Source organism: Ornithodoros turicata, chromosome 2 (genome assembly GCF_037126465.1).
Source record: "Ornithodoros turicata isolate Travis chromosome 2, ASM3712646v1, whole genome shotgun sequence".
NCBI lineage: Eukaryota > Metazoa > Arthropoda > Arachnida > Ixodida > Argasidae > Ornithodoros > Ornithodoros turicata.
The window spans coordinates 42,826,691-42,851,519 of NC_088202.1; the positions used below are offsets into that span (position 1 = coordinate 42,826,691).

The 24,829-nt window shown below is 45.9% G+C and overlaps 1 protein-coding gene across 3 annotated transcripts in view; it reads left to right on the top strand.

Moving 5' to 3' along the window:
• The window catches only part of LOC135385332 (zinc finger E-box-binding homeobox 1-like), a 491,031-nt gene that overhangs the window by 141,901 nt on the left and 324,301 nt on the right, over nucleotides 1–24,829 (top strand). Inside the window, exon 1 of one of the 3 annotated variants that reach the window (XM_064614592.1) lies at nucleotides 21,757–21,906. The exons of the other annotated variants lie outside the window; for them this stretch is intronic. The gene's annotated coding sequence lies outside the window, so the exon portion shown is untranslated. Of the gene's footprint in view, nucleotides 1–21,756; nucleotides 21,907–24,829 lie in introns of those variants that run through there. 3 annotated transcript variants of the gene reach the window in all.

Sequence of the window (24,829 nt, forward strand, 5' to 3'; positions counted from 1 at the left end):
GAGCCGAGCCAACATTTTATCACTCCCGCAAGGTGCAAGCGACTTTCACTCATACCAGGCAATACCGCTGGGAAGACTGTGTTTATTCAACTAACTAACAGCGAATTGAAGAGCGCGAAGGAGCCAGAAATGCCGCCAGTATTTTTTCAACACGTCACACGGTGCGAGGTGCCAAGAAGGAGATGCCTTCAACCTGCTCTCCACGTATAGAGATGACGCCCGTGGTACGAAATTTAAAGTGACTAGCTGAACGCTGTCAAAAGCGAATGTTTGTCTTATCTCTCTTTCTTCGTGTGTCTACATAAACCCTTCAGCGAAGGGACTTATGTGAGTGAAACACAACCGTTTCTATATTCCGCTAAAAACACTGTCCGTAATGCAATCCATGGGGGTTGTAGTGACTTCTCAGCACCCTTAAAGGAGCATGGAAGGTCTCGAAAAAAGAGTGTGCCAAAAGGAGTAGAAATTAGGATTACAATCTAAGAGACACATATTCGCACAAAACGTATAAGTGCAGCGCGTGCAGTCCTGGCGCGCAAGAGCGCTTTCCGAATCTCGCGGGTCAGAAATGCCTCTTCCCTCCGCTGCCAGTCTGCGACGTCACGTCATATGCCCAATTCGCCTCGAGATCGAACAGTGTCGCCACCATGCGGCTACTCTGTGAACTGCCCTTTGGGGGTAACTGTGTGTAGTAACACCCCACACAAAGTCATGTCCACCTAATATCTCTCTCGTCTCGTCTCGTCTCGTAACATATTTTAGCACCATTTAATGAATGCCCGTACAGGAGACGAATCAAGGTCGTCTCGTAAGAAACCTCTCCCAGACTCGCACAAACTGAATAACCACCGCTGTTATACGATGCAAAAATTATAGCGAAAGGCTCCAATACTTATTGGGCTATTTTGCCCTTATGTTGAATTCTTGCGCACTTGTACATTTAGATTGCCAAGACCAGTGGAGACAGAAATTTTGAGTTTTTCTTTTTTTTTTAATCCTTGTTGTCCCAAATGCAAGGTAAAAAGGTAGAGGGAAAGACAGCTATACAGGCGACGAATAAATATTGGAGTGAGAGCAGCAGAAAAAAACCCAAAAATAGAGACAAAAGACAAGACAAAAACAAAATCTCGCTTTGAGCAAAGGAGGCAGTGTTTCCCTTCAAACGCTTTCAAACTTTTCTTTTGACAACTCGACTTCAGTGTTTCGCTGTGCAGCATTTTTTGTCGACTTTCGCACCTTATCAGCGTTCTAAGTAGCGCATTTCAACACATCCGCAATATGTGAGGCACTGACAGCGGCATTTCATCAAGAAATTTACACTGCGATACCCGCGTAGAAAAGTCTGCTGCGCAGGATCATGCTGTATCCCCACTAGAGCTCCGCCGCAGCGCCACCTACAGTTCGATCTCGAGGCAAATAGCAAGGCGGGCACCTTTTTTTTTTTTTCCTCTTCTTTATTTTTTCTGCGGTTGTATTTGGCGCATCCCGCCTCGCGTATGACACAAAACCGCCGACCAGTCGCCTTCCTCTCGCGCTATAGCAGATGATTCTCGGTAGCCAATAAAAGTGCTCGGATCATCTGACGTCACAACACGTCAGAAGGAGCAGGGAGAGATCGCCGCCGTTGCGCAGACACTTGTAAACTAATTTTCGCAGGAAAGTTATGTCGTCCACATGCCCGAATCCTATGGCACACTTCGACACCGTTTTGGATTCACCGTGTAGGCTCTGAATTATGGCTCCCTCTATGGGGCGTCAGCAGCAGTGGGCAAATTATCTGATGCTTCTTTGCGGATAAAATGCGGATATCCGCTGGCACCGCATAGACGCGCGATTTTATCCGCATTGATCGAGCGCAGATTTCAAAACATTATGCGGCTGCAAACAAGGATGTCTCGGGGATATCCGCGCACACCTCTACTTATCACTGCGCAATCAATTTACAAAAACGGCCTGGAAAACTCGGCCTTCTGCGGAGCGGCGTGACCTGCGGCACGATCTGTTGCCGTGACGTATGGAGCACAGTGTGGCGTAGAGGCAGCATAGCAGGCCACCCAATGGACACTCCCCCCGCGTCATGGGGTGTCGTCAACCATACCCATTCTCTTAGGGTATATCTGAAGGAGTTGAAGGGTTTGCGCATAAGACCTGCTTAAAAGGACCATGAAATGATTTTCGCGAATTCCGAGTACTCTGCCGGAAACGGTTCTTATGATCGCTCACTTTCATATACACATCGACTTTTAACCGCATTCAGTGCACGGGGGCGCAGTTATATGAGCAAAAATGGCGGGGTGTGACCGCTGGATACATCTTTCGAAGCGATCTTACGTCATCAACGTCCAGTTCTCTCAGCCAATAAACCTCTACCCGACAAACGTCATCATGACGTTGATAGACAGACTGAAACCGAAACAAACCAGACGGGGAGGACTGGGTTCCACAAATGGGCACTTGTTCGCTGCCTCCTATTGAAACAAAAGTAGGACCCAAGGTAGCGTCCCTTTCAGGGTTCATCGTAATCCCCTCAAGACCGTGGCTTTCGGGCGCGACCTTGTTCGCCTCTAGCTTCTAGCGTAGTTCAAGTCTACCAAATTGGTGGCGCTGTCGAACACTATGACGTCATTTGTTTACAAACAGGGAGAGGTCCATTGTGGACGTCTGGGAGCACACACCGCGCGGGACCATGTGGGTCCATTGTTTTGGTTTGGACAACAACGACGTCGTATATCTGCTGTCGAAATCAGTACAAATATGGCGACACGCAAATTGTCAGCGATAGAGGAAGAGATTATGCGATGCACACAGCGTAGGAATCATTCCGTACGCAGTAGCTCCCAAAAGGCCGCCGACAGAGACATTTTCTGACAAAGAAAGCTCAGAGAGGAAAACGTGCTCCGGTAACTATGCTGACAATCAAATGTTACATTGCACTTCTGGTAGGATCCTGTGTCAACGATTAGATACGACCTTAGCTGTAGGTCAAATTAAAACATATTTCATGCCGACGTTCGTAAGCTTGCTTGCAAATTTTGCAATTTGCTCGCTAAAGACCGTCCGCGAATCGGCAACATCCTCTGTGTATGATGTCACGGTCCAGTTCGCCTCGCAGGCGGGTTGTAGCAGCTGCCGTTCACGGCCGTGGTTTATATAGCATATCTTCGCTATTTGAACGATTTTCAATTTCATATTTCACAGGGTGAATGCTTTAGCATAGAGGAACAAATTGAAAACGATCGTAGGCTTATCAAATATCCTTTCATGGTCCCTTTAATGCCTCTTCCCACACCTTCCCGACGTAGACATTTTAATTCGGGATGAAGTCGGCCTCAGCCAATCGCCGCGTACGATTTCAAACACATGCTTTCTGTGACTACCAGCAGCTGCCCATCTGACTGATGGCTGCTCATCTCCATATAGGTACGTCGTCCCTCGTGTGGACCCACCCGGGACGTACCACACAGGTTCGCGCAGGGTTCACACCAGTGACGCATTCCCGGATGGTGTCCGCGGATGGTGTAAACGTCACAGCCTACGTCATCAAAATGTGCGTCTTCTCCGGTCCGCGGTGGGGATTCGGACCCCCGCGAACCGGAAAAGACGCACATTTTGATTCGCTGCTTGGAAATGTGACCTTACTGCAAGATACAACAACAACAGATAAATTATGATTATGACTATTATGATTATGACAGGTTTTGCATATGCATATGTCGCTTTGTCCTGTAAATAGCTTTTAGTGCCTGTCCGGACTCGAGAACTGACAGTTGTCTGTTTCTTTCACTGAAAACTCAGTGGAGTTTGATTTCTTTCATTTCAACAAAGTGGACGTTTTATGATTCCGCGGCACGGCAACCCTGCTCCTACGCAAAGACGTCGAACACGAAATGAGTGTTGTCATACATTATAGCAGTTTCTTTTTTATTTCACTAGTGCAATCGTTTCCTGTATTGTGGAACTTTTTAGATGAAATGTACCTCAAAGTGCAAAACGTCCATTTTTCTGTTCAATCACAGCGCAGAAAAGTGAGAAAACTCGTTCACGTAGCCTGATAAGTGTTGTTGGAGACTGACTTATCCTCTCCCACCCCTCGTCCCGTGTGAATGCTCGAGGGGGACAGGGACTCCTCGATCTACGTGCACCGCGTCAAAGCGGACTTTTCCCAGGGATGCGTCCCTCATGTGAACTCGCCCTTAAATACCACAGAAAGCACTTGAGCCACTACCTTTTTTTTAAGCAAGCCGTTATCCTGCCTATTGCGAAGCGATTCATTCGACAGATGCATAAATATCGCAGAATTCGATTTAAAAAATCGGGACTGTGCTCAACAGTGGCAAGGCCCGCCATTGTCGCTTTGACGTCACTACGGCACAGCCCACTGACTGGTTTAGCGAAACGTCGTCTGCTGCACAGAGACAAGTGGGAGAGTAACGAAAAAAGGAAGAAAGAAACAGCGGGAAACGCCGACCCCGGTTGGAATGCGGTCGCCCTTGGAACCTTAAAGGTACCATGAGAGGATATTTGGCATGCCCGCGTTCATTTCTAATTTGTACTAAAGCATTTACTCTGTGAAATACGAAGTTGAAAATGGTTCAAATAACGAAGATATTCTATATTAACCACGGGCGTGAACGGCAGCTGCTACGGCCCGCCTCCGAGGCGTACTGGCCGTGACATCATCATACACAGAACATGTTGCCGATTCGTGGACGGGCTTTTGCGAGCAAACTGCAAAACTTGCAAACAAGCTTTCATACTTCGTCATGCACTTTGAGGCGACAGGCCTAAAGGACTCATTATGACCCCAGCAGCGCCCTAGGACATTCCCACCATCACGATCACGTCCAGCATCGTCATCGCCACTTCGATCATTCCCGTCATCTCTCATCGTCATCACTCATCATTGTCACCACTCATATTAGACTCCTAGCTATGGGGTAGCGTTCCACTCCTAGAGTGGAAAACTTCCCCACTTCATCATCACAATAAACAGGGTGTCCACGCTAAGTGTGAACAGATTTTTTAAAAATATATATAACACTTTTTCCAAGATCAAATCACTTGCAATATAGCATATGCTAAAGGGCACTCCCTAGCAGGGCATTAGCAAAGTCCAAAGGCAATGTCTTAATTAATTTTCATTAATTAACTTCTTAATTATAAAAGCTACAAAGTTGTCCCAATGAGAACATCTGTTCCTTTCGGTCACCTGATATCGTAGCCGTTTTCAGAACAAAAATCCGTTCGATAGATCGCCCGCAAAAAATTCGTGAAGGAACGCCATTTTTTTCTTTATTTTGTTCATTGCGCTTCTTAGAAGACGCGTCTTTCTTTCACCCCCAATGCGAGAGGTTGAAAGAGCACACTATCGCCTCTCGCGTCCTGGAAAAAGATTAAAAGGAAACAGAAAGTGCAACCCAAGATAAGGCCAGTTCCGATAGAGTCACCCGATACATTTGTTTTTGTTTTGTTTCCGCAAGTTAAAGCTCATCTTCGACGCATGAGGCGGCACTGTTCTCCTTCCCCCTCTCCCATTGGGGATGAAGGAAAAACGCGTCTTCTAAGAAGCGCACTGAACAAAATAAAGAAAAAAATGGCGTTCCTTCACGAATTTTTTGCGGGCGATCTATCGAACGGATTTTTGTTCTGAAAACGGCTACGATATCAGGTGACCGAAAGGAACAGATGTTCTCATTGGGACAACTGTGTAGCTTTTATAATTAAAAAGTTAATTAATGAAAGTTAATTAAGACATTGCCTTTGGACTTTGCTAATGCCCTGCTAGGGAGTGCCCTTCAGCATACGCTATATTGCAATTGATTTCATCTTGGAAAAAGTGTTATATATTTTTAAAAAATCTGTTCACACTTAGCGTGGACACCCTGTATATGTTGTTGTTCGTCATGAAATATGTTTTAATTTGACCTGGAGACAAGATTGTACCTAACCGTTTGTTGTGTTGCTTGATATTTGATGGGAAGCACGCACCGTCAGGTTCACGATATACCCTTTATTCCGCCATCTTGAGAATTCCCCTGGTTGCCAGCACAACAATCGGGGCAGATTGTATGTACGCTTGGATAATACAGTTACATAATAGTACAGGTAATATATGGCATTTCCCCTCCACCTTATATGTAGAAACATTTTTGAAAAATATAGGTGAAAACACAAATGACTAACGCGAGGTAAAAAAATGTTCAAAAGTCACGCTAGGTATAGTTGAGCCTGTCTGGTGGCACACCTCTTGAACTTCTGATGGGGTACCGGTTGGGAGAGCAGTCCTGTGCGGAAACACCGTCGGGGTGTTGATCATCATCTGGTGGACCGTTACTGGTTTAGTTTTGTGGGCCGTCGCGTCTGGTGTCATCAAGCAGTTCGTCGTCTTCGTCGCTATTTTCTACGTTAGGTGTGTGTTTGTACTCCGCTCCAAGTTTTTTGAAGAAGCTTGCGTTGCGTGTGATGACATGATTACTTCATTTTGCTGAAATTTGGTTGCCTTTGACTTCTACCACAATATAAGGCACCGGGTCAAATGTCGACGTCAGCTTACTAATTTTCTTCTGTTTGACCAAAACAGTATCTCCTTTCTGAAGAGTGCGTTCCTTCGTATGACGTTTTTCGTCTGCTCGTGCTTTCGATATTTCTTTTGCTCTTTTGTCGTTCGAGAGAGTTGTGTCGCGTGTGTCCGTGGTCTCATGGTGTACCGAACTCGGCAAGGTGGTCAACATTTTCCTTCCAAAGAGAAGCTCATATGGCGAAAGCTTTGTACTGGTGTGTGCAGTAGCGCGGTAGCAGAGCAGAAAGTCATGTATTTTCTGCATCCAGTTCTGCTCTTCCACATGGCACGCTTTAATCGCCTTCATGATTGTTTGGATGAAGCGTTCTGCCTCTCCATTCGCTTCAGGCCACAACGGAGTCAGTCTGTGATGTCGGAAACCGAGTTCCTGTGCGAAGAGTTTAAACTTAGTGGAGTTGAAAGGAGGTCCGTTGTTAGTTTTTATTTGCTTCGGGATGAGGACTTGTGACAGAGTTCTTCTTAAAGGAGCTATGAACTGTACCAAGCCAGCCCGCCGACTGTGTCGGCTCCAAACGGCGATTTCAACGTGTTGCTGTGACACCTTTTGTATAGGTGAATTTGATAGGTGCATATCTTCAGCACATAGCATGCTCCTAGCCAACCATCTTCCCGAATAACAACGTTCTCGCCCATGATAACGAGAGGCAAAGCCTATTATGTATCTATTATGCGCGGCTACAAAATGGGCTACGCCTCCCGTTTTCAACAAATCAGAGACGAAAACATTGTCATTCGCGGTGATGGTTGGCTAGGAGCGTGCCATGTAGTGAAGTTAATCTTGAAGAGGGTAATGCAGAACGTTATGTGCACCTCCGCGTTGGCGTCTGATTGGGTGCTACGATTCTTCAGATGACGTAACGATGGATAGAGGTATCTGGACGGCGGTGCATGTACTCGCCCGAATACGAAAGGGAGTGCGTTTTTGTATTAACGCTGCACAAGTTATGAAGGAGAAGAATTGAACAATAGATTGTAAATAGAATTACGAAGCGTAGAAGAACAATATTACATCTATTAAACCCGTAAATAAATACATGCAGATAGGAGTTCTTACCTCCTTTAACACTGCTATGGTTGATGACGCTGTGGTTGATGGAACGACTTCCACCACCGGGAAGCGGGAATATTCATCCACAAGTACCAGAAGATACTTTCCATTCGGAAATGGGCCTGCAAAGTCCATGGCAAGGTTTTCCCATGGCCCGTCATGCAGTGGAGTTGGCTTTAGAGGATCGCGTTTTGGTCCATGTGTGGTAGCTTGGCATGGAATGCAATTGCGCACTGCCTTTTCTACAAGGGTATCCATTTTGAGAAACCAAATGGACTCGCGGAGCAGTTGTTTAGTCTTCACCATGCCCATGTGTCCTTTGTGGGCAAGCTGAACTGCACGTTCCTGAAGACCTGTAGCAGTAACCTTGTGCCTCGCACTATTAGACCTTGTGGCGTCACAGACAGTTCAGTCTCTAGAGGCTTGTAGGGTTTGACGTGCGGCTTATTCCACAGATCATGCCTCATAGAGGGGCAATGCTTGAATTGCTTGTGTGAGCTCTTGACACGTGACATCGGCCAATGTTGCCTTAATGACTTCCTCGGTGTTTATTGCACGAGGTACTGCATGCAATTCTTGACAGGAATAGGACGTACTCGTCAGGTGCCTTGCTGATTCGAAATCTGGTGTTGGTTTGCCCGAAAGGATGTCGGGACATGTAATCTGAAGGATTTCCTGACCCTTTCTGGTGTTGTACGGTAAAGCTGTACTGCTGAATTCGTAGACACAGTCGTTCAATATTCGCAGATGGTCGCGAACTTGGATTTCTCAGTATACTCACAAGCGGCTTGTGCTCAGTGTGTAGGACAAAACGTGTTCCGTAGAGGTAGATATTGAAGTGCTCTATGGCCTAGACCGCAGCAAGAGTCTCTTTCTCGATTTGCGAGTAGCGTTCTTCTGCCTCTGTAAGGCTACGGCTGGCATATGCCACCACACGAGTTTTGTCACCACCATCCTGCGCGAGGATGGCTCCTAATCCCGTTGGACCTGCACCAACGTGAGATGGATGGTTTTGTTCTGGTCGAAGTAGGCCAGGTTGCTGCTATGCATGCGTGAGCACATCTTGTAGCTGGTCCAGTGCTTTTTGATGCTCTGTTGTCCAGTTCCATGTTCTTTGTCAGGGAACGTAAAGGCGTTGTTAGCTGGACTAGGTTAGGAATAAACCTGCCACAGTAAGTGATCATTCCAAGAAGGCTTCTGACTTCAGACACATCTCTTGGAGGTGACATATTTAGGAAGCCTTGTACCTTAGCAGAATCTGGTTTGATGCCTTTCTCTGAGAAGATATGTCCGAAGAATGCTAGTTCACGCTGGAAGAAGAAATATTTTTTGGACTCAGTGTTATTCCACAGTCGGCGAGACGTTTCAGGGTAGAGTCAAGGGAGTCGTCGTGTTCTGTTTCGGTCTTGCTGTATACCAGGATGTCGTCGCTGACGTTTATCACGCCAATGCCCGCAAGTGCTTGATGAACCGTATTTTGAAAAAGTTCGACGGCTGCGTTTATTCCGAAGTCCAACCGCGTGTACCTGTAAAGTCCCATGTCAGTTGCGAACGTTGTGATATGACAACAGTCTTCCTTAAGTAGTACTTGATGATAGCCGTCGTTTAGGTCCAGTTTAGAGATCATCATTGCACCGTTTAGGCAGGTAACGAGGTCTTTTAGCGTAGGTGATGTGTGGCGTCCTCGTATAATAGCTTGGGTAGCGCGGCGCATGTCGACGCACTGACGCACTTGGTCAGGTGCGTGTGGCTTTGGAACCACGACGATGGGGGATGCCCACGTTGTTGGACCCGTGGCTTTTTCAATAACATCTAGCTGTATCAGCCTGTCGATCTCCTTTTCTACTGGTTCACGAATATGAAATGGAAGAGGACGCACTTTTTGTGCGACTGGTGGTACCGTTGGGTCGACGCTGAACTTCAAATCCCTTTGACTCTCCAAGGCCAGTGAACAGTTTGGGGTACTTGCTTACAATGTTTTCCTTGCTTGTCGCCACGTTGTAAGCAATGGATATGAGCCCAAGTGCTTCAGCCAACCGAAAACAAAGCATTGAATCACTAGGTGTTGCTGTGACAAGGACGGTATCTTCCACCATTGAAGTCTTGTAAGAGAATGGTGCCCGGAACTTTCCTAGTAAAGGAAGCTCATTCTTCGATCCATATGCAGAGACGTTTGGCACGAGTTGGACAAGTTGGGGTGGTTGCGGGATGCTATTGTACGTGTCAAGGCTGATTATGTTCACCGTAGCACCTGTGTCTATGATGAATTCTAACTCCTTGTTGAAGACAGTGAGCATCACCCTCAGGCTGACATCTGTGCTGTACAACACTTGTATCTCTCGAATGTGCCCGAAGGAGTTCGCACTCGTCGCCAGTTGTTGTGTTGCTTGACATTTGATGGGAAGCACACACCGTCAGGTTCACGATATACCCTTTATTCCGCCATCTTGAGAATTCCCCTGGTTGCCAGCACAACAATCGGGGCAAATTGTATGTACGTGGGTAATACAGTGACATAATCGTACAGGTAATATATGACACCGTTGACGTAGAATCCTACGAGAAATGTAATATAGCCTTTGACTGTCAGCATGGTTACCGGAGCACGTTTTCCTCTTTGAACTTTTTCCTTCGTCAGAACGTACCTGCCTCGGTGACATTTACGAACTCCTAAGTATACCGAACGATCCATAGACGCTGTGTGTGTGGCATAATCTCTTCCTTCATTGCTGACAATTTGCCTTTCGCCATATTTCAAGTGATTTCGACGGCATATATACGACGTCGCTGTTGTACAAACCGAAACCATGCACCCACATGGTCCCGCGGGGTGTGTCCTCCCCGTCGTTCACAGTTGGCTGAGAGAATTGGATGGCGATGACGTAACCCCGCTTCGAAGGCATATATCTAGCGGTCACGCCCTGCTATTTTTATCTGATAACTGCGCCCCCGTTGTACTGAATACGGTTAAAAGTCAATGTGTGTACGATAATGAGGGATCATGGGAACGGTTTCCTGCAGAGTTCTCGAAATTCGCGAAAATCATTTCATGGTCCCTTTAATAACATCACCGGCGACGATTTGAGCAGGTCTGCTCCTCCTGGTTTCGCCCTGCAGAGCGAGTTGAGCGGGCGCGCGTCGATGTTCAGGTGCAATTTTTGTACGAAAAATATTGCGAATAGAGATTTTGTATTTTTGTATTTTTTTGTATTGGTCGTCAAACCAAGTCACAGTCTTTCATAATGCGTGAGAAACGCAATATCTTTAGATGGCTTTCTGTGCTCCTTTAATGTCACATTATAAGGCACATTGCTTCAGCGATCAGGCTTTCTTCATCTATAGGTGGTGTTGGTGCATATGAAAGACCTCTCGTGCACTGTGCATATCAGCTAGAATGAGCTAGAATCAGCTAGAATCAGCAGAATGTCCGGCTGGGCCTGTTGGTACTCTGCATACCACAAAAAGCGTTAAAAGAACACAAAGACAGCGTCATATGTCTTCAAACACACAGATGTCTGTGTTTGTGCAGCCTTTTGTGTTCTTTTAGCGCTTACAGCATTGTTTTTGTTCGAGAACACTTGTCGTTTCTGGTGGAACCAATTACCGACAGTAAAAATCCTTCTCCCTTATTTCCTTTTGCGCATTTCCCCCCCGTTTTCTTCACTTTTTTTTTTTTTTTTTTTTGTCGCTCGTTATTTAAGTGCCCTCACTCCGCTACCGGCGCGCCGGAAATCCCGCCAGGGTCTGTCCGAAACAACAAAAACGAAGAATAAATAAATAAATAAAAAGAAAAAAGGAGGGGGGTTCGTGACGTGGACGTTTAAAATCTAGGTGCAGCACGCTATTTTAGATTCCACATCACGCAGTCCAGTGGCGAAATTTATGACATTCCAATTGCTGAAATTGGATTGAATTGCTGAAAAATCGTTCAGGTTAATCCACACGCAGATCCATCTGTGGCAAGAGAAGCAAGCGAGAGTTGTACTATGTCATAGTGACGCTGGTCTGTGCCACCCGCCTTTGTACCGTGACATCACAATTGTTACTGCAATAATTTCTTATTCCACCTAAACAATAAACGCAGAGCCCCGGAGTTCTTTTACCAGAGAGAGGGGTCACCTTCTGCTATGGCATTGCTCACTGACACCATAAATACATAAGCACCGTTACAGGTTCGTTTTACACTTGAAGAACCACAGCTGGGGAAAAAGAGAGAGAGAGAGAGAAGAGAAGAAAACTTGCCACCCGGATAAGAGTAGTCACCAACGTGGGGGGAGAAGAGTGTATAAATATATATTGAAGCGGCTGTCGAGGAAGGCGACAGATATCGTGTCGCTTTCCTTACCGCACACCTAGGAGATTTTGATATTTCAAGTGGCTTTCCCCCACAGTATAAATATATTGAGAACCTCTATACTGAAACACAAAGAGGAGGGCTTTCAGAAGCGCACTGTATTGTTTCTGTTCCGTATGCCCAATCTTTATTTCCTCCAGTTCAGGTCGCACCGTAGAATTGTGCTCCTGCCAATATCTCAAGTCCCTTTCCCGCGGTTGCGGACTGGGCCGCAGTCAAAGACGTGGGCTCAGCCAATTTTGACAGGTCATCGTCATGCCTACGGGGACGAGTCGCATTGCTCCCTAAGCTCCACCACTGCACGTGCGCATATACTTGCCGCCACCATCAATCATTCATCCGTTTTGAATACAGTTTTCCTCGCGCGATATATGCGATGCGAAGGAATACATCCATCCACGGGGAAACTCTGTAGGGAGGGCAGATATTGGGAGTTACCTCGTTAAAAAAAAGAGAGACGGCAAATCATATTTCCAGACTTCTCCCTGGAGTATATGCAGATCTGGTTCAGTGCAGCGTATAGGTGAAATGAGCAAACCGCGCGAGACCTCGTCTAGTATGCATTGATTTCGGCGTTTCATGATGTCATGCGCGAGGTGACGGTGACAGGAGACGCTTATAACTGAGAGGGTTAGCTGTTGCAGGTGGAACGTAAACACGCCATTCAGGCTTTTCGCACGGTGCGAAAGCGATATTGATGGATGCCCCTCTGGAACATGACAGAGTGAGAGCCAGTTTTACCCGAATATTCTGGCGGATAGCCTATACATATTTGAGGGTTTCTGTTAGTGCCTCGTGTGAAGAATCATTTCGATAGGGAGCATGTATATGATTACAGCAGGGATCTCAAACACGTGAACCGCAGTCAGCATCGGGCCGCAGTGGACCGCAGTCAGCGTGGATCGCATGCGGCCTGCGGTCAGCTATATTCTTGGGACGGAGTACCTTTGACCACCGAACAGAAGGAAGGTGCCCTCTCAAAAAGTTTAATGAAGTATTACGAATGAAGCCAGAGTTTCGAGCATTGAAAGAAGGAAATCACACAAAAGGTTAGCCAGCTGTAGGACTCGAACCCACATCTTCTTTATTGCCGGTCCAGGGCTCTGCCAATTCATCGGTTTCAAGCATTGTTTTTACCTTTGCCTGGCGTAGCACTGCTGGCTATGTCCATGTTGGGCAACACGTCCGCATGTGACCAGTATGTTTTGCTTATGCATCCCAACAACAACTTACAGCCACAGCAATCTGGGATGCTTGGGAAGGCTTCTTGGTGAAGAATTTTCTTGGTGTGTGGAGTTTGTGGTGGTGTGTGGAGAGGTGTGTGGAACTGTGTACACACCTTCCGGCTATACATAACATATACACTGCTCCTCTTTTTATTATTATATGTTTTTGTTGTATGGTATTTTATGGTAATTACGGTAATTCATTTTCTGTGCGGCCCTCCACGGTGTAGTCTAAGGTCAGTGCGGCACGCAACTCGTTTGAGACACTTCAGTTAGCCTTGCACGATATAACAGGAACATGCAGAAACACTACTTCGCTAAGTTCCAGGATATTCGTCAAGCACGAAGGAAGAGTCCTAGCGGCTATATCGTCACTTAAAGGGATTGTGACACATCGTCCCATGCTATTCTTCGATCAATGTGAAAGACAATTAGTAGCATCACTGTGAATCTCCGTTTAAAGTCTTAGCGCAAAGGGGGTACTAGATATACGCCGAAAATTGGCACCGTAAATACCGAAATCCATCCGGCGATGGTGGCGGTGGCAATGCTGAAAGAGCTCGCCGTTGTCGGCCTCACCAGTGGTGTGCAACGCCACGACTAACGCTCTGGGGGAATGTGCGCCCTGGGCCGACTTCTAACTAAGGGAACCGCGAAAATGCATCTCCTGCTCTGACATCACTGCATAGCGTAACCGCCAGTGAGGCAGCGCGGGAGCGAGGTGACGTGCTGACGAGTACCAATGGGAGTGACCATAGCTCTCGCTTCTTCGACGTCAGAGCCGGACGCGCGTACGTGTGTGCTCGAGGGTTTGTATCTCGTTAAGTATGAAGCGTAGAATTTTTTTATTTTATTTTATTAATACTCTGGCTCCCTCGATACTCTACTACAATGCATGCGCGTATGATGAACCACATTACACCGTTAGAAAAATGTATACCTTTTAGGGTATAAACGGCTTGTCCCAGGGCGCATAGCTTTTGAGGTATAAAGCTATACCTCCTAAGAAGTATAGTAACGTTATACCTCCCTGAAGGTATATTTATTTGCACCTCATGGTATAAACATTGTCCCCTTGAAGGTATATTTTCAAACCCGGGGTGTTATCTTGAAAAACAGGAATATTCGATTTATTTCAACAACAACAACAACAAATATATCATTACTATGGCCTGGGGTAATTTATTTCAGCGCTATATAAGACTGGCACTTTCCTGGTCCAGCTAGTAACAAAATTAGAACAAAACAATATTGAGCGACAAGTGCTTTAAAAACAACAATCACCATCGTCACCATCGCCGGCGTCCCGTCATAAGCGAATTCATATTTTGTACATATTTTTTTCACCATCCATATTTTTTCCCATCCATGATCATTTATCATTCATTGCCTCTCATTTGTTAATATCCGCAATTTGCATCGCCCTGTATCGTTGATCTTGTGTTGTGTATGTTATGTGTGTCTTGTGCTTGTTGTATAGTACCATGTGAAATCCGTCTAGTAAATCTCTCCCACACAAAAATAACAACAACTACCGCGAGAACGAAAGAGAGAAAGAAAATACCTGGACACGCACGAACGTACCCACAAATTCAGTTAGTTAGTTAGTTAGATAGTAAATTGGTAAAATAAAGTAAACATTGGAGCTTTCGGCAATCCACCATGGTTGCTACCTACTCCATTGCAAAAGCTGTATAGATAATACAGACTCTGAATCAACTCATATTCACAAAGTGCAGGTGCAAAACGTAGACGAGAGCTCGTGCAGATTACTCGCCAGGCAAGAAACAACGTGATGGATTTGGTGGACAACAGATACTGGTGTAATACATGGTGGCTTCGCAAAATGTGGGGCCGCGTTCGCCCGGCGAGCAACTATATATGAGTGAGGACGCGTAAATCCTGTCATTTCAGGAACACATAGCACGCTGCTATAAACCACTCCCCCTATTAAATACGACGCAACTGTATTACTGACAGTGTTTCTCAATTAAATTACTGCTTAGCTGAGATGGTACTGTCTGCACCACAGAGTATAGTGTGGTACCACAGGTTCATATCTAAAGGTATACAAAATAACGAAGGTATAAACGCGAGAGAGAAGTACCTTATTATACCCTCAACTGGCGTGGAAGGTATAGCCTCGGCGATTTATATACCTCCCACATGGTTTAAACGGGGTATAGACGTTGGTGATGACGTTTGAATATGGTAGTCAAGCCCTGGTTTATACCTTCGTTACACCTCTTCTATATCTTTTCTTCTAACAATTTATAGCGAAGGTTTCCTGTGGGTGGAGAATATCGACGAGAAAAGACTAAAGGTGAGGAAAGCGCATTGCCCCCTGCGCGGCCTCCATCTCCCTCGTGCATACAGCACTGAATTCCCCGCAATATTGAATCCTGTCGCAGACTCCGCGCGCGGCTTGTTGCGCGCCCACGCGCAGCATGTTTACGACTGTGTGTCCATCTTCTGACATCCTGATAGGGCAAAGCAATCTCATCACAGTGCCCCGCGCGAACCATATGCTGCTACCAAAACAAGCTCACACTCGGTTTACCTGCGAGGTCAAATACGGAAGCCATAAAGCATAGCCCCCGTTGACTTTTGCACCAGTGGCTCCAGCAGAAACCCGGTGTTCCTTCACTGGTCCTGATAGAGAGCAATTAAAGGTGGTTTACGACGACTGGGCGCCCTGTCGCCATGACTCCACCGGGGGAATGATTGGCCATCTTCGTCGCACGACTCGGTCAACAAACTCTCCGCGAACGCAAATAACTGCAATGCTGGCTTAGGCCGAAGGATCATGTTATAGCTTTAGTGGATTTGCCATGGAGAGAGAGGTTACAGGGCATTTCAGTATAAGGCCCAGCAAACGCCAAAACCACAGTATGCGGGTGGTTATTCTCCAAAGGGTATAGAAGAAGCCATTTTTGTTTATTCATAGAACTTTTAGTTCACGCCCCCAAACTGGAGTAATCCTTCAACAAGCATGCTTATATAGTGATGCATAGACGTCGACATGTTTGTTGTGTGTCGCCAAGATATTGTGTGTCAAGATATTGTTGTGTGTCGCCAAGTTTTTCCTCAATCTCAGGGTATCCAATTATACTATATACAAGTTCGCGTGTTTCCTTTTATCAGTTTTATTTGTGGTGTTGGTATGATCGTACCCGTAGCCATACAGAGCTTACAGAGGTTACAGAGCATTTCACTTGGGTTCAGAAAATGTGAGATACACAGTGCGCGTCGGTGAGTCCCTAAAGTGTAGGATAAGCCATTTTTGTTTACTCGTAACCCTTTTAGTTCACGCGCATAGCTGGAGTAACCCTTCAGCTATAGTATGCTTATGATGACGCAGATGTCAACGTGTTTGGATGCCGTGCGATGGAGAAAAAATTCTTAAAAACACAAGAAGAGACCGTTGTGTTTATAACATCGTGTTTCCTCAAGTGTTTCCTCAATCTCAGGGTATTCACGTATGGAAGTTCGTAAAAACCAGATGATCTGCTTGCTTGCAGTTTTGCTGTGGTGTTTGGTATATGGTAGCGCCTCTAAAGGTAGAGATAGGTTACACAACTTTTCGGTTGGGTCCAGCAAATGTCAATTTCACGATGATTGGTGATTCCCTAAAAGGTAAGATAAATAATTTTTATTTATTTATAGAGCTTTTAGTTAACGCATAAACTGGAGGAACCTTTCAACCAGATGGGCTCGGAGGTGGACAAATTTCCGTAAAGACAACAAAACATTGGCACTCTCAACATTGTTCGACTAATATTTATCGAATTCGAATATTGAATTCGAATTCGAATTCGAAACGAATTCGAATATTCGAATGTATTCGAATATTTATCGAAACAGATAATCAATCGATACGCTTAATTGCAATGGAACTGCAATGTATATAGCGAGTGACAAAAATTGGATAAAGGGTCGTCAACCTCCTTAGCTGGCGGCAGCCAATTCCTGAACGCGGTTCTAAAACTAACGGCGAGCCCGAGGACGCTATGCAAAGCAAAGACACCTTTGGAGGCGCCGAGCCAGAGATAAACGAGCTTTGTGAGCCCCCGTTGCAGGAGAAAGACGTTATCTCTTGGGAGCTGGCAGGAAGCAAGGGGATGCCTCGTGCTGCATACCTTGCTACGATAACTCTTCCGCACGATTGGAGCACCAGGTGATAACGCCTACGCTATTTACTTAGGCTCCTGCTGCTGCTATCAGAAACGGTTTGACGGCAGAGCGGGGCACGACCGTTGGGGCCAAGTCGGTGATCTATGGGGACTCTGTCGAGTTCACCTGGTGCTTTTGGCTTTCCATTTTAATCGTGAAGTTCCCCGTGAAGTTAATCGTGAAGTCCTTCCAACTGAACACGTTGTGACATTGTGCGTGCGAAGTGTGAGTTGCAGCCGGTGCTGCTTCGAGAAATTCACATAGTGTTCAATAAAGTGAGGCAAAGCAATGTCGTGATTGATTGATTGATTGAAAACTAAAATATGGAGATGTGAGATTCGACAAAGTCGGGTGAGGTTGCTACTCGAGAACACGTGAATAGAAAAGAAAGTAGAAAAACCAACCCCAAGATGCCCAAGAGGCATAATTAAAAAGAAAGACATGGTCCAATTAATGAATGAATTCAGTAAATGAGAAAATAGTGCATCGTCGTCATTCGTTCGTAGATTTAACAGCGGCTGTTACACGTATGGTGGAACCCGAAGGTAAAAAATGGCTAAAATACTATTTTAAAAGTAAACGCCAATATAGCCGCTTCCTCCGGTTTTTCAACCATTCAAACCATTCAACGACATCGCTTATTTTTATTTTTCTCTAATACTTTCAAATCACGAATTTTTGAGTGACTTGAAAATTCGTGTGATCGAGACACTAGCCACATATGTACAGTGGCAATTGCCACCCAATACAATGCTGGGGTAATCATGGTGAGGTGGTTCTTAAAAGTGCAGTGTTATTTCGGAGCAAATCCGTTCACGCAGACCCTGCGTCTCGAGTACCAAAGGCAACCATTTAGTTGGAAAACTAATTTTTATGTACGACTCGGCAAACACACGCACATAAAGAAATGATTATGCCGGCCAGCAGGCTGGGCGCTGTCCAAGTGCCAATTGTGGAGAATGAATGATGGTGGTGGAGATGGCAGTTCAGGTGATCAAAGCATGGTGGAAAGGCAGTGTGACTCGGCAAAAATATGCAAGCACGGTATGGCTAATGACACCTTAACTGTATATTGTTCACAAAAGTTCGCAATATTCTGCTTCGAACGGTGGTAAATCAAGTGACATAAAGCAACGACTATTCTGAAACCCATACATCCAGAAGCCATTTTTCAGCCGATTTTATGAAGTTCGCTTACCGGTTTCCTGGCGTTGAGAAACACGAGAATGAAATGAGCGCAAACAGAAGGCCCCACGTTCATATATCCCAATCTTCCAATTATAATATACCTTCCGAATAATGTATGCTGCGTCACAGGCTCACCCACACTAGAGCATACCTTTGTCCCGCTCTTACGTGAATGAACTTAGACCAAATACAAAAACAAAACAAAACAAAAATAAAGCCCATGCACGCGCGATAGAGCGCGCGCACACACACACATACAGTGCCATCTGCCGTGTCCCGTTATGAAAAGCGGGTCCGAAAATCCTCATTCTCTCGTCCCCGCACACTCTCGAAAGGTGAGCACCCCCTCTTTTGAGAACAACCGACGAAGGTTGATGCAGGGGGGGACATTTCCCAAATAATAATGGTAACGGTTAGCGGGCTACCGTTCCCTTCATTGTCATGCGAGAAGCACGCGCGCGGGCGCGCGTTCCTGCCAGAGGAGACTCCCCCCCCCCCCTCCCTCCTCCTGTACACCCCCTTTACTCCCCCTTTACCTTTGTGACTCATACGGACTGCCAGTCCCACGATTTTCTTCTCTTGTTTTCATTTTCTCCCCACAATATCATCCAGATTCTTTCAAACAGGAGGGGGAATATAGGTTAGATCCCCCCTCCCGGTGTGCTGTATGTGTGTGTACCTTCCCCCTCTCAAGCTTTCCTTTGTGTTGAGCGCGTCCGATGGCCAGGATAAATTCCACCTTGATTCCATCCATTCTGCAAATCTCCCACCCCCCATGACGTATGTGAGGCACCGGGTGGGGATGTTCAAGGTGTGCGCTGAAAGGGAGGAAGGCGTCACGCTCGTTAACCGGTCACGTGGGTGTTCTGCACGTGGTCCGTGCACCTTGTATTGTTTAGCCTTCGCCCCTTCCTCCCAAGCTTCGATATTCACCGAGTCTGTTTTGCATACAAAGCTTCCTACGTGGAGAGGAGGGATATTCAGGCTGAATTCGAGTGGCAGATGGGGGGAAAGGTGCGAAGGGAGGATATGGAAAGAAAATAAAAAATAAAAATTGGAGGGGTGCGCTTTTATTAGGGTATGCGATGATCGTGGTCATTATTGCTTACGAAGGGGAAAGGGGAATACAGTAATGAAATGAAGCGTGTGTGCTTTATGATGTTAGTTTCCTGCTTGATCATGGTTTGGAGGCTGATGTTTCGAGCGTAGGGTTCGCTTATGGTGTGTGTTGGAAGGTAAAGTAATTTTCATTAACCGTTACAGGTAATGAGCCAAGAGAAAAGCGCCTGATGATATTGGTTTTTGTAGTACAGGAATTGGGGTTTCTGCAATGATTCAAGTGGATCGGCGAGCAGGCTACGCTCACGCTGTTGTTTAAGGAAATTTATTGAACGCAATGGTATTTTGGCACTAAACAGAACTTACCCCGTGTTACCGCTCTAATTGTTCGTCTTTTCCCTCCCTTTTATTTTTTTCGCCAACATCAACATTTTTTTCCTCGATTGGGCAGTTTTCTTGGTAAAATACTTGACTGATGCCATGTAGAAATCTATCTTGTGATGGTAATTGAATGTGAAGAAGCGACGCGTGTCCTGTTATTTTTGCAAAAACCTGTGTACGCCATCATGACTGATACTAAGGTATGGCTGTAGTTAGTCACTCAAAGTGATTTCTTCTCACAAGTCAGCCAAGGATAATTGCTGACAACGTGTATTCGCAAATCTCACTTGCACTGCACGTGTGCTCAGAATAACGGAACGCATGCAGTACATACTGCATACGCACGCGCATACTTGCACGCGGAATAGTCCTTTATAGTCCTTTAGTCCTTTCACGTGACGGTCGCTATCCCATAAGGACATGTGAGGCATTGGCGAGGCCAGTATGCGACAAGACATTTTCGTTCTGTATTGAACGGAAAAGGGTACCCAAGCGGTTTGGGGGTTCCGAAATAAATAAGCGATATCGTCACTGCCATGACGAGTACCCAACTAGTAACTCGAAGTAATGACACCCTATTTCTTTGTGCCTCAGTCTGCTTAGGTACCTTGTTCTGAAACTGCGAACTTTTTCCCAAGTTCGCGCTGAGAACGCGCAATCGCATTGCATTGCCTGAGCACGCCGTGCCACGGGCGACGCTGCGTGCGATGATACGCGTTGTTCGTAGTGATACACCACCAGTGAACAACTATCATGCGTGCGTAACAGCATAACCTATGATATGCTCATAATTGGGGCACTGACCTCTTTCCCTCAATTTGCTACGAAGGTGAACATCACTATCTGCTCTCGTGAGATAAAAAACTTCGATTGGCTCTAACCGGGCCCCCAATCTCCATCAAAAACCGCATACGACAACTGCCTCCTGCCAGAACCGCCGATGCCGTTTAATAGACTGAATGAAGTGAGTGTTGTGATCCCTTCTCTTTTTCTGCGTATAATTACGTACTTCCGGAGCATAGCTTGTCTGAGAGCATATAGGACGAAAAACTCCGCAGAGCAGCCTTCGACGTCTACCGGCTCTATAGTTTCGTCCCAACGCTCTCCAACGCGGTCGATTGCCAACGGCCGTGAACGTCGTCCGCGACAGGTTCCTTAGCTGTTTCAGAACTGTCAACTACTGCCTGCAACGTACCAGTCAAGGTCATCAACTCATGAACACAGCCAATATCACAAAAGTCACCAAAGTAAATTGTACATCCAAAGCCCCGCAGACCCCTCAAACGGAGAATCCCCACTCTCTCAATTTTTTTGTAACGCTCTCAAACTCAAAACTCAGCCTAGTGAAATTTTGACTTCCCAGCGTGTATTCGTATCTGTACGAGCGGTCATTCCCGTGCCCATCCATTTTGTCCGCGTGTGCGCACCATTCGCTTCGTTATTAAAAAATAAATAAATAGAACAAAAAATAAGAAGCTGCACTTCCTGGAAGCAGCATCTCGCATCTGAGAGCCTTTGATACTGCGCCGCCGCCAGGTCGGCACCGGACCGGGCGCAGGTGGAGCCCTCTGCGAGTCACCGCCTAGGTAGGGAGGCCCCCGCCAGGGGAGCCCACCGTTCAAGAGGGCGCACCGCACAAACAGCCCACCGGAGCACGCCAACTGCGCACGCGCAGCACAAGAGGTTTTTGCTGCTGCTCCTGCCCTCCTTTCCACCTCCGCTTTCACCTTTTCGTATGCGGTAAACTCCCAGTGTGTGTTCCCTACCCGTGTGTCTCTGTCGTGCGTACGTCACCCGTCGCCTTCATTTACCGGCCTCACCCGCCGCAATCATGTGCCAGTCCCGTACAGTGTCGCCTCCCTACCTGTTGTACCTGGTCGGTCTGTGAATCACAAAGGTGAGCTCGTCTTTCTTCGGCTGGCCCCGATGCTTTCCAAATGACAACCGTCCCGATGCTGCTTGGATGCCAGTGAGAGAGGAGGAAGCGTCCCACGTGACGGGAAAGGGACGACCTTGGGGAAAGGGTAGTCGAGGACGAGACGGTTCCGACGGTATAAATCCGACGTCATTATCAATTTAAATTAAAGGCGGTCAAGGCAACTCGACCGACGAACGGTGACAAACGATGTTATAACTTCAAAAGACCGTTCATATGAAGACGGTTCAAGTGTGCCAGTGGCGATATGAGTGTCGCTGTGGTGAGACGGTTCTTTTCTTTTTTTTTTGTTGTTGTTGTTCTTGTTAGAGAAGTGGTGTTTCCGATTTGTGCCAGGTTATAGTGAGAAAGCTAAGGTGATAGCAATAACAAGAATTAGTTATCGGCAGGCAGTCGCTTTGTCCTTATCGTCTGGTATTACCCCTACCGTTGCAAACTTTTCCTCCTCGGCGAACGGAATGTGCTGTACGTGGCAATAAACAGGGTGCTTACTGCTGGAAACGGTGCGTGGTGTTGTTCTGGATCGAAACTGTCCCGTATTGAGAATACAGATCTGCGTTGCATATTGCGTCGTACTACATAGCTATAGGCTCGTCTACACACAAGCCTATGTTGTTGTTATGTCATCGAACTCTCTGTCGTGAAGTTGAACGACATGACATATCAGAGGAACATTATGTAGCGTTCTGAGACTTTCATATTTCACGTGTAAGATTGGCTTCGTACTGTCATAAGATGAAATGAAATATAGGCGTGTTTTGAAGGGAGTCAGTCGCACAAGAGCCTAAATCCCATATGAATATATGCTTAATATATGCTGTTATGTTTATGGCCACAGGAGGAGCCCCCTTCTGGCGAATTATGTGTAGCCTGGGTTTCTAACGAACAAAAAGCGCGAATAATGATAGCATATTTGCTTAATCAGTTTTATAACTCGAAATAAGTTTCGAGAACACTGCACACGTCAACAAGGACTGCACATGACCCGAGTCCTGAAGACGGACAAAATAGTAGTAATAATACCACTAATATGATATTTGTCGAACATTGATACACTATAGTTTTTGGCGCTCTATGGTCTCAGTCGCTTTGCGCCAAAAACCTCCAATTATCATCATCATAATCATTGATATACAGCCGGGCATTCGATATATGGTATTCGTCTTATTGTGGTGCGACATTTTAGCGTTATATTAAGCTCTCAACTCAAATGTAATGTCTCCACTTTTGTTTGTTTATCTGAATATGAAGCGCGATGCCCTCTCCCTCCTTTCCCTTTCCCTCCACAGCCTTTCCACTCAGACGAATACATTTTTTTCAAACAACAACCACAAATACATCTAGTGACGATAATTTTTCTAAAGAATTTCATTAATAAATAAAATACTTCTGTTCCCGAGGTCTGTGAGGTGAACGCCTCTATACAGACGAATTCTGAACCATGCAGCGTTCGCGCTGTCGGGAATAACAATGAAATAGTTAAGGCAGAAATAAACACGAGTGCGACACATTGGTATACTAAAATGACCACGAAAAGCAGTTATCTTACACATGTCTGTTGTACCAAACAGCAGAAATGTTACCGGCCGCTGGCACCGTTCTATTCCTTGGGCCACTTGTATAAAGCTGCAACGTCATATACGGAATGCTCATCTGAAACGCGTCCACACATATATAAAGCTCCCGGAGGAGTCCACTTTAATATCTGTCGCTTTCAACGGCTCCTATGAAGATCTCGAGAAATGAAAAATGGCCAAGGCCAACCGTGTTGGGCAGGGCGAGAAATGTCTAAAGAGGGATGATTCAACTTCCATCATGTTTCAAGACGTTAGCCCCCGTGTATCCTTCTATCGTAAAGGATAAGACACTTATTATTTTTTAACTAGACGGTGGGTTTGGTTTGTTCCCAAGATTAAACAGCGCATCCCAATGGTGATTTGCATGAGTCCGACTGCGTCGTCATTTTTTAGGAAAACGTACATGCGAAAGTGACTTCGGCGCCTGAAAGATACGCCAGACAAGTTACCGAGAAAATCTGCTTAGGAAATGAGAATGTTCCTGTGGCAGTTGCGCAAGCATTGTACCGGTACTTCGGTATACTCTCGAAACAGTATGGTATGTGCAGACCACAGTATATTTGCGAGTGCAACACTGTCATGATGCTGGTATATATTGTGCTAATGGCGTGGATGGGTGACAGCGGTGTTACATTCAACGTGCTGTTGATAGAGCTTTGCGGAGTCTTCAAGGGTTTCGGACATTGCCGATCTTGGGCCATCAGGCAAGGAGTAATGCAATCCTGTTGTATCTCACCCGATGGAAATCAGCTAAAAAAGCTAGATTACACCAAGAAGAACTTCTGAACACATCGTTATTATTTAAAAAAAATCTTAGTTGAAGGAGTTCACGCTCACGTGTGCCTGATTAGACGAATTGGTATTCGCCATAGACGTCACGGATGTCTGTTGACGCTAGAAATTCGATTTTTCTGTCCTGTATGTATTTCTATATGCTTCTGAAGCAATTAAGCACGGGGCAGTGTGTGATGTGGTGTTCTGATCTTTTGTGAACACCGACGAAAGATTTGCCTTTTCTTCGTGACGAATTGTTTCCATTTTCCATTTCATACCATTATCGCTCAGTAGCTTACTTATTTGTGCAATGCAGTCTCTATACTTACTAATGGGTATATGAAATTAGACATAGGCACTTAGCCCATCTCAGTCCACCAGAAAGTTATATACAGTGTCGTCGAAATAGAAATAGCAGTATAGTAGCAGCATAGCTCTTATTAACGCCACTGTACTGTCATGAGATCAGCTGATATCTATGAGCCCACGTTGGTCAGCTTCGTCTTCAACGCAATAATTGTCTGATAAGACCA